This window comes from Mustela nigripes, chromosome 1 (assembly GCF_022355385.1).
Source record: "Mustela nigripes isolate SB6536 chromosome 1, MUSNIG.SB6536, whole genome shotgun sequence".
Lineage (NCBI taxonomy): Eukaryota > Metazoa > Chordata > Mammalia > Carnivora > Mustelidae > Mustela > Mustela nigripes.
Window position 1 is genome coordinate 76,051,853 of NC_081557.1, and position 18,033 is coordinate 76,069,885.

At 50.4% G+C, this 18,033-nt stretch overlaps 1 protein-coding gene across 2 annotated transcripts in view; it reads left to right on the forward strand.

Moving 5' to 3' along the window:
* Window positions 1-7,786: 7,786 nt before the first annotated feature.
* The window catches only part of B3GAT1 (beta-1,3-glucuronyltransferase 1), a 30,099-nt gene continuing 19,852 nt past the window's right edge, over window positions 7,787-18,033 (forward strand). Inside the window, exon 1 of one of the 2 annotated variants that reach the window (XM_059413346.1) lies at window positions 7,787-7,956. The gene's annotated coding sequence lies outside the window, so the exon portion shown is untranslated. The remainder of the gene's footprint in view (window positions 7,957-18,033) is intronic. The other variant, XM_059413361.1, reaches the window with a different exon arrangement.

Below are 18,033 nucleotides of genomic sequence, written 5' to 3' on the forward strand. Positions count from 1 at the left end.
TTGCTGAATGAGGGATTAGAGACCAGAAAGCCCAAAATGACCATCCATTTGCAGAAAATCAGCTGGAGAATTAGAACTATCAGATGTGTGCTCTAACCCAGAGGGTCCTATTAGAACTCTCCCTAACTCTCCTTAGCCCCCTATCCATCAATAGGCTATGTGAAGACAGATCACCAGTTCCCCTACAGAGACACTGAACGCATGCAGCCAGGAAGTAGTCATCAGGTGAAAGGCAGTTACACGCCTGGGAGCAGGCATCTGTGGGTGGGATACCTGGTGAGCAGCCACAGTGGCCTGAGGGCTAATCATCAGAGCAGGAGGTTCAAGACTGGCATCTTGGGGATCTTACTGAACAGCCTGCTGCTGAGTAATGTTCAGGCTTTCAAGCAGCCTTGCCTCCACCATTTCTCACCAAAGTCTGAGGAAAAGCTTGACACTCAACATTCAGCACCCTTTCCACTCATATGTCCATACCTTCTCTTTGCTGCCCAGAAATCCCGACAGAATTTTTGCTTCTTTGACAAAACCAGAAGGGATGTATTCCTCAATCCCTCAGCTTCCCATGATCAACGAGGCTGTCAGAGAGTGTTTAGTGTTAGTTCCTTCTTTTCCCATCTTCCATAACACATAGATCAGGCCACACACCCACACTGGGCAACAAGCATCAGTGCCCACTGATTCTGAGTATCCCCTCCTCACATGGCTCCAGGAAAGAAAAGAAGAGAGAGGAGGTTAGAGAAATTAAAAAGAATAAAATAAAGGGGGAAAAAGAAAAGAGAGGAAAGAAAGGAAAGGGAAAGAAAAGGAAGGGAAGGGAAGAGAAAGGAAATTCACAGGCCTAAGGAGTCTGGAGAGGGAGGAGAGAGTTGTGTGTCTGATACCCTGAGCACAAAAAAGGATTTCTCAAACCTTTTAATCCCAAACTTTTCTTTCAGATTATGCCTGATCAAAAATCATTACTTGAAGTCTGAATTTCACCTACAAGTGTTAGACTCCTTTTCTTCCTCTCTTATCCAAAAGAAGTCATGATACCAAGCATCATGGACAATAAGAAAAATTTGGGAGGTCATTGCCCAGTGCTTCTCCTCTCTGTCCCTCCTACATTTTGTCCTGGTCAGCAGCCTTGCCCAGGTCTCAGCCTGCCCTCCGGACAACCCATTCTTCTTCTTTCTTTCAGAAGAATCCAGTGATAGGGCACATGGGGAAAAAGCAGAAAAATCAAAACACAGAAACCCCAGGTTTGAGAGGACTGCCAGACTGAAACAGGAGCCAAATCTTTTATTTCTCTATTTTTCAGCACCTACTAGAGGTCCTGGGACAGAGCAGCCTCCCAGAAACTGAGATGAATGATTGAATGAATGAATGAAATCAAAACATCCATAAGAATAGACTCTAAATCCTCCTTTATGTTTTTCAAATTTCAAAAGAAGGTGAGAGCAGCTCAGGAGGAGGAAGTCACTTCTGCAAAAGCTCTGCTAACACTGAAGGTCTAAGATGTCAGCCCATCAACCTGGCTGTGGAGGGGAGTCTAGGCAGGAAATTAAGCAACTACATCCATCATATTTATTGAACAACTCCTCTCTAAAAGACACTTGTAAGGGAGGTCAGTCATGCACACAAATCCTCAAACTCTGAAAAGGAATGTTCTTCTCACTTTACATTGCTCTCTGCTTACTCTCCACACTCCAGCTTCACTTGCCTTGGTTTTGTTTCTCAAGCATACTAAGTCTTTCCTGCCTCCTGACTTTGCCTGTTGCTGTTCTCTAGGACTGAGCCTCAGGTCTCCAGCCTTGCACGCTACTGGCCCTACCACCCTGCAAGTTATAGCTCAAATTTGACCTTTTGACAGAGGCTTTCCCTGATCCTCCAATGTAAAAAGCCCCTCTCAAGATTCTCCCTAGCTCTTTGTCGTGTGATTTCCTTCTTATATCTTATTCAACATCTGTGTTTATTTAGCGTATTTGCCTGTCTATTATATCCCTATCATACAAGCCCCTGAGGTATACTGGGATGATGAACAGTATGAGTTCTAGAATTAGACTGCCTGTACCAAATGCCAACTTTGTCACTCACTGAACATGTGACCTTGATTAAATTACCTAAATACTATGCCCTGGATTCCTGACCTATAAAATGCAATTTATAATAGAACCTTATCGTTAACAGTGCCTCATAAACAAATGTCATGAAATTTGTTAATGCACACGAAGAATTCAAATATTGCCTCATACAAATAAGGAGCCCAGTGAAAGTTAACTTTTCTCATTGCTGTTATTTACTGCAACATCCATTATCTCTATCCTAGTGCCTAGCACAGAGTGTGGCATAAGAGGAGCTTAGAATAGACTCAGAATATCTGCTGAACAAATGAAAGCATGCATGCATGAATAAGAACCTCCAAGAAGCCTAGAGAAGATGTGATGGCACTGAGAGAAAGGCAGCTTACTTCCTTAGGAGGCTCAGGCAGGAGAAGCTGCAGGATGAGGACAGCAGGACCAGAGCAGACTCTTGGAGGAACTGAGGGAGTCCTTAGGTCTCACTGTGACTGACCCAGGCCCAGTCATAAGGAGTTCTAGAGGGACTTGGGAGGAATGGATTCTGGGGAATAGTTAGGGAGTAGTGGGAGAGATCACTTTATGTTGGTGAAGATGTAGAGAAAAAGGAACCCTCGTGCACTGTTGGTGGGAAGGCAAACTAATGCAGCCACTGTGGAAAACAGTGTGAAGTTTCCTCCAAAAGTTAAAAATAGAACTACCCTATCGCCCAGTAATTGTACTATTAGATATTTACCCAAAGAATATAAAAACACTAATTCTAAAGGAAATATGCATCCTTAATTTATTGCAGCATTATTTACAATAGCCAAATTATGGAAGCAGCCCAAGTGTCCATTGATAGGTGAGTGGATAAGGATGTGGTATATATATTCAATGGAATATTACTCAGTTGTAAAAAAAAAAAAAAGAAAAGAAAAAAGAAAGAAAGAAATCTTCCCATTTGCAACAACATGGATGAATCTAGAGAGTAAAATAACAAGTTAAAAAAAAAAAAAAGTCAGGGGCCCCTGGGTGGCTCAGTGTGTGAAAGCCTCTGCCTTCAGCTCAGGTCATAATCCCAGGGTCCTGGGATTGAGCCTGGCATCGGGCTCTCTGCTCAGCAGGGAGCCTGCTTCCTCCTCTCTCTCTGCCTGCCTCTCTGCCTACTTGTGATCTCTGTCTGTCAATTAAATAAATAAAATATTCTTTAAAAAAAAAGTCAGAAAGAGACAAACACCATATGATTTCACTAATATGTGGAATTTAAGAAAACCAACAAAGAAAAAAGAGATAAACGAAGAAACAGACTCTTAACTATACAGAACATGGTTACCAGAGGGGAGGTGGAGCAGGTATGGATGAAGTAAGAGAAGGGGACTAAATGTACACTTATCCAGGGGCTCCTGGGTACCTCAGATGGTTAAGTGTCTGCCTTTGGCTCAGATCATGATCACCAAGTCCTGGAATGGAGCCCCACATCCTGGGATGGGCTCCTGGCTCTTCAGGGAGTCTGCCTCTCCCCCCCTGCTCATTCTCTCTCTGTGTCCCTCTCTCTCTTTCTCTCTCTCTCTCTCTCTCTCTCTGTCTCAAATGAATAGATAAAATCTTTGGGGGGAAAAAAGAGTACACTTATCATGCTCATCATGATGAGCACTGAGTAATGAACAGAATTGGTGAATACTGTATTGTACACCTGAAACTAATACAAAACGGTATGCTAACTATACTGGAATTTAAAAAACAGATCCCTTTAGGCGTCTAAAGCCGTACAACTGAACTTTCCCCATAGATGCAGGGTTTTGAAAAGGCCAGGGTCAGCCTTCTCACTGTAGCTCAAGAAGAACAACGATGTCTGTGCTGGAAAGGAAGGGGGGGAGAAGGGGGAGGGGGAGGGCTGAGAGTCCTGGAGACCAAAGGACCATTTCCAGTTTGTTATGGGGAAATGAGAATGTTCAAAATCCAAAGCTGACCAGAGGCCTCCTGATAAAGGAGAAGAGCTTAAAGGTTTCCTCTCCTTTCTCTCTCTGGGCCATGAGCTCAACCACCCAAAACAACACACGCACACACATCCAGTGAAAGCCATTGCAGGGACAAGTCATGTGTGCCTGTCAGAGGTTCCGGGGCCCTGGGGAATTCACCCCAACTGCTCTATGCTCTCAACTCCCCCACTCTGGTGAGGGAGGGGCTGCAATAACAGGTGAGCACACGCAGCGTGTGGTAGGTGGGGAGAGTCTTCCTGGACCAGGACTTCCACATCAAAAGGGGGCCTCAACAACTAGACCACGAAGCCCAGCCCTGGATCCCAGATAGGCAGAGAGCAGCTCAGCTGCTTTCTGTTACCTCTCTGGGGTGGTTGGTGAGCTGAGGAGGAAGGGTGGTCAGAAAAGGAAGTACCATTATAAACCAGGGGAAGGCCAAAACTCCTGCTGAAAGAGAGGCCTGCAGAGGCAGAGGGAACCCACAAGGGGAACAATTAACTGATAAGAGTAAACTAATTGCTATTCATATTAAATTAGGGCACAGGTGATTTGGAGAAAGCCTACAGACCCTCCCAGATGTTTTTGGGGTTTTGCATTGCAGATGATGGTTTTATGGAATCCTTCTGGGAGTCAGATTACAGGAGCTGGGCCAGGAACAGAGCAGGGACAGAGCTCCTATCCTGTTTAACTACACAATAAACACATAACAGCTTGTCCCAGAGGACAGACTCAGACTCTGCATACTAAACATTTTGGTGGCAGGCTTTGGGGGCTTCTAAGAAGAGGGGCTCACTTACTCCTGGCAAGGAAGAGGGGGAAGAGGAAGAGCAATCGTTCAGGGAGATTCAGGGGCTGCTCCAGATGTTTGGAACAAGGGCTTAAATCGTGGGTTGCACTAAATCCAGATGTGGAAGGGTTTCCACAGATCTGCAGAGGCCAAGCAGGAGAACAGAGAAGAGAGTAGAAGGCAATTATAACAGCCCCAACCAGCCTGTGGAATCTGGAGTGTGTGTGTGTGTGCACATATATGTCTATCTGTGTGGCTTTTCAGGTATGCACATCTGCATGCATGCATAAACGCACTCCAGGAATAGAAGAGTTGTGCATGTCTGCATGTGTATCTGCCTCTGTGTGAACATTTTGTATCTATATAGCTGTTTGTGTATTTATATGTGTTCACGCACTTGGGGTATTGCCAAAACTTCCCACTGAAACTAATAGCAGGCTGTTTTCTCTTCACTGAGGCTTATCATGCTAATTTTAATCCCACATTATTGTTTTAAGTTGGCTCTAAAAATTAATATTAAAAAAATTCTGTAAACAGCCTGGGGCTAAATTGCAAGACAGGTCCCTAGAAAGGGGTTTTATTATCACTATTGTTCTTATAACAATAGTGAGGTTCGTGAAGCTCGACACCCATCCTGTTCCATCTGGTTAGCCTCCCCTTAGTGAAAGGGAGAGCAGCTAAGAACACCTGCAGACAGTGTCCAACTGGCTACAGCCCGTCAGGACCAGACGGGACTGATGACCATTTAGTCTAACACCTGGTTTTATTACTGAAAAGAATGGCTGTGAAGGACTGACTACCCAGTCACCCAGGTAGTGTCTTCACAGTCAGCCTGAAGCTCTTCATTGCCTGAGCTGTGCCCTGTTCTGGGGGAATTGATGGCAAAAATGGATGTAACCCCTGTCATAGCCTCACACAGTCCACACACTGCTGATCCTGATATCCTCTGTGGGCTTCAGTCTCCTTATTTATAAAATGATGGGGCTAGAACCAGCAACTCTAAAAGGGCATTTCTACCCTACTCTTTGGTGATTGTATATCCAGGACCAGCGGCTTTAACTAGGGAGATGAGCAGTTTGTACTCCATGCAAACTCATGGCCACGTCCCTCCTCTGCACTCTCTCGATCTTCCCTTTCCTGCTCCAGTTGGTGCGGTGGGGAAGTAGAATGTGAGGACAAGGAAAACTTGATCTCTGAAAAGTTTCTCTTAGCAGAGTCTAAGGTGCAAGGGTTATTAAAATAGGGGAAAGAGAAAATAGAGTAGGGGTTGCTGTAATTCATACATCATTAAAAGAATGAAGAAATGATCCTGTGTTATAGCAGAAGGTACTCAGGTTAGATGTGGAAGAACTTCCTTGACAGCAAGGAGAGCTGTTAGACAGTTAAGGAAGAAAAAATAGGAGGGAATAAGAGAGTGGGACAGCTTCTCAGAATCAGCCCAGCGTACATAGAAAAACTGCCCAGTGGTACTACTTTGACTCAGCAATGCCTGACAGTGGGTCTAGGGATGGTGGAAGGAAGAAGGCATCAGACCTTGTGGGAGAGTTAGAGTTCCTAAAAAACACTGACATCCTCTGGCCCTGCTGTGACTAGAACCCCAGCTACAGGAACTGGCCTCTGCTGAGGCTGTGAAGAGAAAACAGGGTGGCCCTGACTACAGGTGTCCAGGAAGACGACAAGCCTGGGTGTACAAAACCTTTAAAACATTTATGAGGATAGCTTCTAAGTCTCTGGCAACTTGACACAAGAGCACTTGGAAGTATCTCCATAGCTAGCTACCTGCCATGGCTATATCTGTACCCCATACATACATGCACACACATGTGCCTATGCAAGGACTCCCTGGTTACACACACCCCCAGCCCACCCAGGCTGCCTTTCCACACAGGCAGGAAAACATGCAGGGGCATCTTTGCCCAGGGAGCCCTGGGGAATTACTGGATAGCCTACTAGCCCCCTTCTCTCCATCTCTGCCCCTTCCTTCCCAGCTCCCTCTCTACCCCACGCATTGCCTCCCTGCTGTCTGTTTGGAATGTCCAGGGCACTGTGGGACGGGGAGAGGAGGCTAACCCTCAGCAGCTGGACATGCCCTTCGACAAGGCAGCAATGCCGACAGATGGGGCCATTCTGTTGGCTGGTACCTGAGGACTCCCATTTCTACCACACATAGCCCTGTATCCAGGCAGGTAACACCCACCCCCACCAGCTATCTCCTACTCCTGGGTGCCTGAAGCCGAGCAGGGAGCCGCACCCTCCCCACTCCCCAGCTCTGCCTCCCGGTCCCAGAGAACCGCCCCCCAACTGCCCAGCCCGGAAACAATCACCCTTTGAGAAAGACTGCCAAGCTGGGCGCCAGGAACAGCCAGGATGGAGGCGGGGTGGGATGGGGGTGCAGGCAACGGGCCGGGAGAGCTTTAACTCTAGAGAGTCGAGGCCCGGTGTGGCTCGCCACCCCCCCCCCAACCCCGCCCTCGCAGCCCCTGCTCTAGCGCCTCAAACCCGAGCCGCCCAGTCTAAGGGCTTCTGTGTAGGGGGCGGGGGGGCGATACCAATCACGGGGGGTGCGCCACCTCCTTCTCGCGCCCCCCGCCTCGGCTGGCTAGGTTGGTGCCGCCCATTAGCGGCGCGGGTCCCGCCGGCAGCTAGCGCGCGCTCGGGGGCGAGGGCGGGGAGAGTGGGGGCGGGGAGCAAGGGGTGGGGGCGGGGCGGCAGGCGCTGTCAGAGCCGCGGCTGCACCGGCGCATCCGCTGCCGCCGAGGGGACTCCGCGCCCGCCGGGTCGGCTCGGCTCCGGCCGCCCCGCGCCTCCCCCCTCGCCGCCCCCCGGGCCTGCCCCCCTTGCTTCCCCCACCCCGTCCCCTGTGCCTCCCCCGCCCCTACTCCCCCACCCCCAGTCTCCCAGCCTGCGCCCTCCCGCGCGCTCCCAGGCTCCGGCTGCAGCCTCTCTGAGCCCAGGAGCCGGGCCGGGGCGGCGGGCGGGCGGGCGCGCGGACCCCGCGGCTATGAAGTGGCCCCCAGGGGCCCGGAGCCCGAGAGCCCCCGGGGAGGGAGGTGCGCGCGGCCCAGGGCAGCAGCCGAGGGGCGCCGGGGCCGGCGCATAGGGGCCGCCGCCCGCCATGGACCGCGCCGGGGACGATCCGGACTCGCCACCGCAGGTCAGTGCCCCCGCGCCCCCCGCGCGCTGCCACAGCGCAAAGAGTCCCATTATGCGTCCCCATCAGTACCCACGCCATGTCCTCCCGTGCGCGCGTGTGTGTGTGTCTGTGTGTGTGTGTGTGTGTGTGTGTGTGCGCGCGCGCGCGCAGCGGGGGCAGCTGGAAAGGGGCCGGGAACCGGGCCGGGGCCGGGAGGCGCAGCCGCCGAGGGGCTGCGAAACAAAACCCCGTTGGTGCCTGCCCTCCTCCGGCCGGCCTTAAGGGGAAAGAGAGCTGGTTCTCGGCAGCTTCCAACAACTGGCCCAGGCTCCGAGCTCTTGCGCCCCTTTCCACCTCAGCAGGTGGTTCCTTGTCTCGCGGAGGAGTCAGGGGTAGCACACCCGCCGCACCCCTGCTCCCCAGCAGCCATTCCCAGTCGCTCTATAGCCGCAGGTATTGGCAAGTTAACTATCTTCGGGCAACCCAGCCTCTGCCACTCTACTGGGGAGTCTGAGGGGCTAGAAGGTGGTAAGTGTGGCAAAGGGCTCTTGGGCCCATCGGTGTAGCCAGGAAGGAGGCATGACCAAGTTCACCACCCACCCCGGTGCACCTGACATCCTGATTGCTCTGAAGTCAGAGCGTTAAACTTTAGAAAAGGAAGCTGAGAGGTGAGGCAGGATAGAAGAAAGGAGAAAGCCATAGGATCTCACAGTGCCAGAAAAAGGAGGTGACAGCTTAGGTCAAGAGACACCCCTTCCCCCACACACATATGAATACATAAGCAATCTTGACTAGCCTCCCCTTCCCCTACCTCCACCCAGCCAGGCCTACCATCAGCCATGAACTAGTCTGATGAATTCTTGTAGAAGCTGGAGCTAAAGGATTCCAGGGATTTCCAATTCACAGGACTCTGAAGGGGACCTCTGCTGACAGTTACTAGCCCTATGCTGGTGGGGCAGCTCTATCTGGATAGAGGAAGCATTGGGACCCGGTTGGATTCCGTGGCTTGCACTGTAAAAGGATTGGGTGTGAATGTCCTAGTGCGTAATAGCACTGTGAAGTTATTATGTGTTTCTGTGGAAATGGGAAGCACACAGCTTCTTAAGTTGGGGCTTATGGGGGTGTGTGGCTTCACAGGACTGATGCTCTAGTGTTTTCTAAGATTTGTCTTCTGTGCCCCATGTCACCCTACCTCTGCCAATAGCCACCACAGAGATTGAGACATTTCCTCCCAGAACTTGATTAACTGGTGACCATTATTACTGGACCAAACAACAAGTTCCCCGTCTATATGGAATAAAGACTCTTCCCATGAGACCCTCAAAGAAACTGTCCACTCTGCCAAGTCTGTGTCCAGCACACCCAAAGGTTCTGGAGTTGCATGCCATTTCCCTCTGCCCCTTTTGGTGGGAACAAGAAAGCTTGCCAAGGTTCATGGAATAGGGAGGGTAAATGAATTTGTGCCTCATTCAGCCCAGGAACCATGTGGTTTGCTGTGCCCTTTTCTCTACCTGATCCTAGATGCTTGGAAATCACTCTGTTTTCAGGCATGTTGGAAGTTCATATCTGCTGGATTGAATATATGCATATAGGTTTCCGGGTGAGCAGGCACTAACTGGTCCACCTGAAGCATGGGGCAAGTAAATCACTGAGGTTGGACAGCTCCAACGACAGGATTGGAGCCTGCAGCAGAGACCATGGGCTCCAGAGGAGCATGGGGGGAAAAGGGGGTAGCTCAGTTCCTTGTCTCTGGCATCTGGATAGACCTGGATTTACCCACAGTAGTTTGAGGGGTGAGGGGAACAAGTCAGCTGTACTTCTTGTTGTGAAGCATAAGGTGAGGAGGTAGGACAGGAGCTTTGCAAGTGTGAGGAGTACAAGAGGATGAGCTGATTGGGAGTTGGGCTCAAAGATAGGGGAGATCGTTGGTTCAATTTGGCTAGAAAAGAGGAATGAGCAGGCCTTAGAGATGCCCGAGAGCTCCTGTCTGCTGACACTGGAAGAGAAGCTAGGCAGGGCTCAGGAAGAGAAGGAATCCGAGAGTCTGAGGCAGGCAGTGGAGCCAGCCTGAGACAACAGACAAAGACACAGAGGCGTGCTCACAGAACGATGGGGTGGGGGGCCCAGAGGCAGAGCTGTGGCTTGCCCAGTGGTGCTGTTGGGGCCAGTCCAGGGCCCTCCCAAGCTCCACAGTACCAGCAGTCATCCACCAGGGCAGAGTGGAGGGGTCCTTAGAGGAGCTGTCGGACAGTCTCCTGAGGAAGGCCCTTTCCAGGCCTCGGATGATTGCGAGGGAAGGTTCAGAGGGATGATTAAAGGCAAAAGAGGGCTGGCTGTTGGATTAGTGTCTTCAGGAAGACTTTCTTGCCCAGGCTCACCCCCCAGTGCTGAGGGCTTCCCCCATCTCCTGGCCCCTGCCCCACTACCCCTCCTCATACTGGGATGCATGGAGTGGGGAAGGGTGTGGACTCTGGAGAGACTGGCTCTGGGAAGAAGGAAAAGAAAAGCCTCTTTCATGATGCCCCAGGCCTCCAGACAAGACATTTGGAGACCCTGCAGAAGAGCATTGGGGGCTGGAGGGGTGGGGTATGGAAGTAGTGCAGTGCAGGGCACTGGCTCTCAGCCAGTTCTGGGGGGCCCTCCTTGACCAGTTTAGTGGACTTTGGGAAAAACTGAGCCCTCTAAGCCCTGGTTTCCTAAAAACCTAACCTGAGGAAGCCTCATCCCACCAGGCTGTTTTTAGGTGAAGTGCCAGATAAATGTTAATTTATGTACTTATTTTATATACCCTCCCCCACATTCTTCCAGGATTTGGATGGCTACAGAATTTGGAGTAGCAATTCTCGGGCCAACCATGGAACCAATTACACTGGGATGGTTATAGTCTCTCCATCTCCCACGCCACTCCACCCCATCTGCTTTGCCACTCCTCCAGACTCTAGGCCTTCCCCAGGCCCACCTGGGATGTGCCTCTGTTGCTTGGACACTCTCATGTCTTCTTGGAACAACAGCAACTGCAGTGTTTTCATGTCTAATTAGTGGTCAGTGTAATTGTTCCAATTCATCAGCTAGTGATTTCATAAAACAATTTATGCAACTTAGAAGAACTCTAGCTCTGTGACCTCTTATTATCCATGGTGAAAAATGGCAAGGTGGACAGATGTCACTCAAAATTCCTTTCACTTCCATAGATGTTGACTGAGCACCTACTGTGTTCTAGGCCTTGGGCCAGTGCTGGGAACATAAGGCATCAAATAATCCAAAATCAGGAGTTTTTATTTAGCTTTTGGAAGGGTTATGTGGGTTGCTTTTTTTTTTTTTTTTTTTTTTTTTTTTTTTTTTTTTTTTTTTGCAGCTACAGCAAATTTACTTTTCTAATGAGGTTCAGCTCCAGCCAATATTAAAATGAGTCTGCACTCCCTGCACACACCAGCTGACAGCAGGGCAGGCAGCCTCCCAGCCAAGTGGCTGGCAGGGATTAGGGCTTTGCCACCAATAAGCCCAAAAGTGGAGAGTTTCAGTCTGGATCACCAAGAGTTGACTAGATTTAGGGATAAACCTTGCCCACGGGGCTACATATCTCACAAAATATTAGAGGCATGGGCAGGGCTTCTTCTTGTATGTGTGAACTGTAAGCTGTTCTTATCTCTTTATGATGGGAAGAAGGCTGGAAGGAGCAGAGATAAAACAGCATGGTCTGGATTATTTGGAGTGGAAATATAGGACCAGACCTGAGGTTGGGAGCCTGGTTCAGCCAGCCCTCCCTGACTGGCTAGGTTTGGCTGAGCTCATCCTTTCTCCCTCCTTCTGCTTCTCTCCATCTTGCTTTTTTCCTTATGAGGCAGTTAGGCAATTGGGCCTCTGAGGCCATGAGTCTCTTTAGGCTGAAGATCCTGGGCTATTCATCTGACCATCATTCAAAAACCTCTATAGCCCAACGCTAGATGTGGGGTGAGCTGCTTTCCCTCCCATGGTGAGCAGTCTTCCATTCACACCAGCCATATTTTGAGAGCCAATGGCAACCATATTGGACAGCACAGATACAGAACATTCTGAGCATCACAAAAAGTTCTACTGAAAGTGCCATTCTAGACTCGACATGGATGGTTTTAGCAAGGTGGCTAAGAGAATGGGGTTCTGGAACCTGACTGGCTAAACTCAAATATGGCTTTGCTACTTAATAACCGTTTAGTCTTGGGACATTACTTATCCTCTTGGTGCCTCGGATTTCTCATCTCTAAAATGGGGATAATCCCAGGGTGTTTATGAGGAGAGAATGAGTCATTACGGTTAATCATGATAATCACTCGGAGAATGCAATACTAAGTGCTTTGCCTAGCAATTTCTATTATTCATTTATTTAACAATTCACTTAACAAACACTTAATGAACAACACACTTTATGCCAGCGTGATGCCAGGTGCTGGGGCTGTCAGTTATAAGCCTGTGATCTTGCTCCCTGAACCTCAGTTTCCTCACCTGTGATGGGATAGTAACCCCTCACCACTGCCCCGATGAGATGCACTGAGATGAGTAATGTCTTCCTTTGCCCATGATACTTCTGGATAAGCAGGGGTAACATTTCTGGAAGTGGATACAACTTAAGTTCTCTTTTTATTGGAACCACTCTCACCAAAAAAAAAAAAAAAAAAAAAAAAAAAGCATTTCCTAAGCCTAAGCCTCCATAAGTTTGAAATAAAAGGGGCAAATGCATCTTGTTGAGTGGGGAAAGAACCAACTGGCGGGGGGCACCTGGGTGGCTCAGTGGGTTGAAGCCTCTGCTTTCGGCTCAGATCATGATCTCAGGGTCCTGGGATCGAGCCCCGCATAGGGCTCTCTGCTCAGTGGAGAGCCTGCTTCCCCCTCTCTCTCTGTCTGCCTCTCTGCCTACTTGTGATCTCTGTCTGTCAAATAAATAAATAAAATCTTAAAAAAAAAAAAAAAAACCAACTGGCGGTGGGGGTGGGGGGTGGCTCTTGCCTGGGCTCACCCCCTCCCTGGTCTGGAGGGAAGGAAAGCTAGGAGGCCGCTGCCCTGGGCTCAACAGTGGAAAGAGGCCAGGAGGGAGCAAGGCCCTTGGCTGGACAGGATTTAAAAATCAGCTGGCCGACCCAGTGACTCGCCACAGCTCTGTCAGCAGCTCACTGTGTGACAGAATCTTGTAGAACCTCATCTTCCTCATCTAAAATATGAGGAGTGTGAACCATGTGAACATTGCCCCCCCTGAATTATACCATTTACCTTGGTAAAGGAAATGTGTCTGAGAAGCAAGAATTTGCCATGTGTAGCCACAAACTATTGGATGAACACTGAAGACTATCTGGGCTATAAGGCTTTACACAGAATTTAGATTCTGTGACTCTGGGTTACAGAGTCCATCTGTAACTAACTCCATCTGCATCTAACTCCATCACTTGTTGATTCCTTCTTTTTATAGGTAAGAAAACCAATGCCCAGAGAGGTTCCAGGCCTATCTCAGGTCACACAGCACTGTCGTGCCTTTTCCTAGACTCTGACCTCAGTCTCCCACCTCCCTACTTTTCCCTTTCTGTTAGGCTGCCTGTCCTTTTGGCAGGACAGAGATGCACAACAGGGAATCAGGAATTGCCTCACCTGGGGCGTGGGGTAAGAGGCTGACACTTGAAACCCAGCTCCTTTCATCCAGTCTGGGACAAGTCTTCTCTCCCCTTCTCTGACAACTGGCCCAAGAAGACGAACTTAAACTATCTCTGACAGGACCCCAGGGAAGGTCAGATCCTTCTGGCCACCGGCAATGTGTTAAAAATACATAGAAAACTTTAATTAAATCAGTGAATCATTAACCTGCTACTGTATGTCCATGTACACTCTGACCAAAGGAATAAGTTCAGCCTAGAAATCATCAGTCTGAGAGAGCCATCAGGGGCCCTCCGTGGCTTGACACTGAGGTTCTGGGGCCACCTGGCTCCAGCTCAACCCAGACCTGAAGCTTCTGGGTCCCTAATGGCTGATTGGGGATGTCCTATGGGATGTGTTCTGAAGCCTAAGGATATCCAGGCATCTTTCTCAGCCCACCTCCCCATCACCAGCATCCTGATGCCCTTAGAGATAGATAAGTGCTGACTTCTGGAGATGTTAGCACCCTGTCCCCTGGAAGGTGTAGTTAATAGGATTATACGGCCAGGGTGAGCAGACCACATGAAGCTTTTCAAGGAGACGCCTCTTCTTTGTGGCCATCCTGGGCACATATTTATTTCTCCCACTCACTACTTCATGCTCTCTTCTCCTCTACCCGCTTCATGCACAGAACACAGACCAGGAAGGACCACCCTAGGTGCAATGGCAATGGCCAGCCAGCACTCCCCCAGGGGCTGCAGAATCCTTACTCCAGGGCAGCAGCTTTCTCCCACCCCAGCCTGCTTAAGTGAATGTAAAGCCTCTGGGCAAGTTATTTTCTTTTTCCATCAAAGCTTCTGAACTTAAGCTGAAGTGTTACTAGCCTAACTCCATCATTTGTCGATACCAGCTTCTTCTCCCACTCATAAATCTCTCTCTGTCTCTCTGGAAACAAATGCCCCAGCTTCTCTGTCCCTCCCCAGGCCCCATGACTGGGCAACACAGCAGGCTGCTCTATGTGTGAGTGCGTGCATGTGTGCATGTGTGTATGCATTCATGTGTGCACACACTCCTCCACCACACCTCACTCGGTCGTAGCAGCACCTTTGGAACCTCTGTAGGGTTCTCTGTGCATGTTTCCTCACGGCAGCACTCCCCCGTGACAGCCACCAGGCAGGTGCACCAGCAGCCCCACTTGGGACTAAAACGAAGGGGCCCATTCCAGCCCTGCTGCCAGGAAAGCCCTCTGACCCACCATCCCCTCTCCCTGCCTAGTATGCAGGCCCTAAGGAATGTGTCATTGTTGGCAGATCTAACCAGACCTTCTGGACAACCAGTTGTTTTTGGTGTGAGCAGTAAAACACACGTGAAAATTACCAGCTGAGCCATTTCTCCGTGTTCAGCAGTATTAAGTACATTCATATTGACATGCAGCCGTCTATCTCCATAACTTTTTCATCTTGCAAATTGGAAAGTATATTCGTTAAACAGCAGTTCTCCACTTCTCCTTCCCTCAGCCCTGGTAAGCACTGTTCTACCTTCTGTTTCTGAGTTGACTCCTTCCAATAACTCAGGTAAATGGCGTCGTACAGTATCTGTTCTTCTGTGATTGGCGTCTTTCATTTAGCGTAGTGTCCTCTAGGCTCATCCATATTGCAGTGTCGCTCAGGATCCCTTCCTTTCTCAGGCAGAGTACTACTCCATTGCACATGTACACTGCATTTTGTTTATCTGGTCAGACAATTGACCAGTTCTTTGGTGCCAAGCCATGGAGCAAGAAGTGCTTGATGGTGGTGGTGGTTCTCCCCATTTGACCTTCCCATTCAGTGGGTGTCTCAGTATAAGGGCCCAGCAGAGACCTCTGTGCTCTGAGTTAACCTACGTGACAAGCATAATAGGAGCACAGAGAGGAGAGAGACCCATTTTATTTGAAGAGAAGGGTGTATTTTTTGGACCTCTGGTTGCTCCCTTCACTGCCCAGTGCTGATGGAGCCTCCTCAGTGCCCAGCCCCTGTGAGGCATTCCCCAGGAGAAATGTACCTGGCCCAGTCCTGGAAGGTCAAGTGGGGAACTGTTCCTTGAGGAACAGTATGGAGAAAAACATTCCAGGCAGAGGTACCTTCCAGGGAGGTAAGGTCAACACCCTGTCACAGACCCCTCCCTACCTGCCACCTTCTCAGGACCCTGAGAAAGAAATCTGTCCCCAGATTTCTTCCCTGGGGGCAGGAGCCCTTGGTGATCCCAGAGAGCCCCTGTGTATGTGGCAAGCCTGCCTTACCACCTGCCTTTGCATTGTGCAGGCTCCTTCTTGGTGATCTGTAGCCCCCCTGCTGCTAGCTGTATAACATACAGCCTGTAAAACACAGAGATAGTGTCAGCATAATCTACCGTCTGGGGGACTGAGATTTAGGGATCCTCCATTCATCACACTCGTGCCAGCCTGCCCATGGTGGGGAGGGCACACACTGCCCACTCTAGACTCACAGGCCTGCTGAGGCTGGTCTCGCCACACTCCCCCCCTCCACCTTCAATGCCTTCCCTTAACTAGTCTCCACCCAGGCAATAGGGTGAGCTAATGCCAGGAGGGATCGAAGGGATATGGCAGAAGTAACAGAGGAAATTGGGCAGCCTCCAAGGGGGGAGATGAAGCTTTCCAGGAATCTGGCCTGCTTCCAGGGGAGAAAGGGCAGTGATGACAGGCCTCAGGGGTCAATAGCACCAGCCCCTTGCTGACGGTCAGCTCTCAGCCCCAAGGCTGCTAGAGTCTCCATGTCCTGACATCTCTGGAGACAGAAGAGAAGAAGGGGCATCTGACCTGAAATCCCCAGTCCTTCCCTGAGCGTGTGTCTCCAAGAGTCGGGCAGAGACCTGGGCTGACGTCATGGGGGGAGGAGGGCAACACAGGGACGTGTCCCAACACCAGGGCAGGCCCGACTGTCTACTCCTGGCACAGCCTTTCAGTTCTGTGCTCGGCTTCTGAATCTGTAAAAAAGGAACAAAGAAAGCACTGCCTTCCCAAGGGAGCTGTACTGAGAGACGATGCTGGGCAGCTGTATATGAAAGAGCTTGGTAAACTGCGAAGAGCCTGCAAGAGGGGTCAGAACAAGGCCCGAGTGCTGGGTTTCCTAGGCATGGCCTCTCCCCAGGGCCAGTCTGCCTTCTCCAGGCCACAGCAGGCAGGCGCCTCTCTTTATCATCCTGCTGTGTGCCCGTGTGCCTGCTTTCTGTGGGGGCCATTCTCAGCACAGCCTCATCCTTAGAGGGAGGAATCTGCTAGAAACACTGTCCCAGAGGCCGATTGTGCTGACCGGACAGGAAGGAACTGAGATGCCCCCTCTCTCTTCCCTTCTCTTTTAGGCACTTGGATTTAGCTGAATCTTAAAACAAGTTGTAATTACTCTTTTACATTACATTATCTAACATTTTTAGTACTCATCGTTTGTAGGCCTCACGCTGGATGTTTTCCGTGGTTCCCTCACTTGATCCCAAAAATAGGTCAGTAAGAATTACAGATAAGGAAATTGAGTCACAGGGATATCAGTGCAATTTTTGCTTTGTGTCAGGGCCTGGACCCTATGAAGGGATCCAGAGGTAAGTAAGGCCTGGTGCCCCCAGACGAACCCATGGCCCAGGAGCTGGAGACAAACATGAAAACCAAAAAGCGCCCAGAAGGTTCCAGAGCTGGACCTTGCTTTCATGGACATGGAGTGCTCAGGCCTGGGAAAGAGCATGGCCAGGAAAGACTTCAAAGCAGGAAAGGCAGGCTGAGGGCATAGGGCTCAGAATGGCCTCACCTAGTCAGCACCCTCACCCAGAACTGCACAACATCAGCACCAAAGGAAACTGAGGCAGAGAGCAGCCTGGACAGTATGAGGGCAGGAAGGACAGTACTGTGGGGACAGATGAACATTGGCTGCTCACACCTTCTCCACAAGATGCCTGAATCCCACCTTCACCCACAGTCCAGGAGGCTCTGTATGGCTATCCCTGCCCACCCTTGTCATGGACCCTCGGTCCCTGGGCCAGACCCACCGGGTTACCTGGCCTGCTTCGTTCCAGTCCCCCAGGCCCTGGTCACGTGCCCTGCCCACCAGTCTGCAAGGGTCTGATGGGTGCCAATTCAGTCTTTATGACCTGTTCCCTGCTCCATCCTATGGGCCCTCAATGGAGCCAGTACTTGGCACCTACCTATCCCAGCACTGGGCTTGTGTCATCCTCCCTGGGCCTCCCCCGTAGTCAAGTGCTGATGAGATGAGGGCTGTGTCCTCCCAGCAATCAGACCCCAGGAGGCTAGGATACTACAGTTTTTCTGGGTTCTGGAATGTACCCTAACCTCAGCCTCAGCAGGTAGCAGGCCACCCCCTACTGCTCAGGCAGCCTGGAAGAAAAGGAGGGTCATAAAGCAGCCTGCATGGCCCTTGATACCACTGTTCCACTAGCAACTGTCGATTTGCGTGTCCTCCCCCACTGGTCCCTGCTGTTCATCTTACATCAGAATCTGCT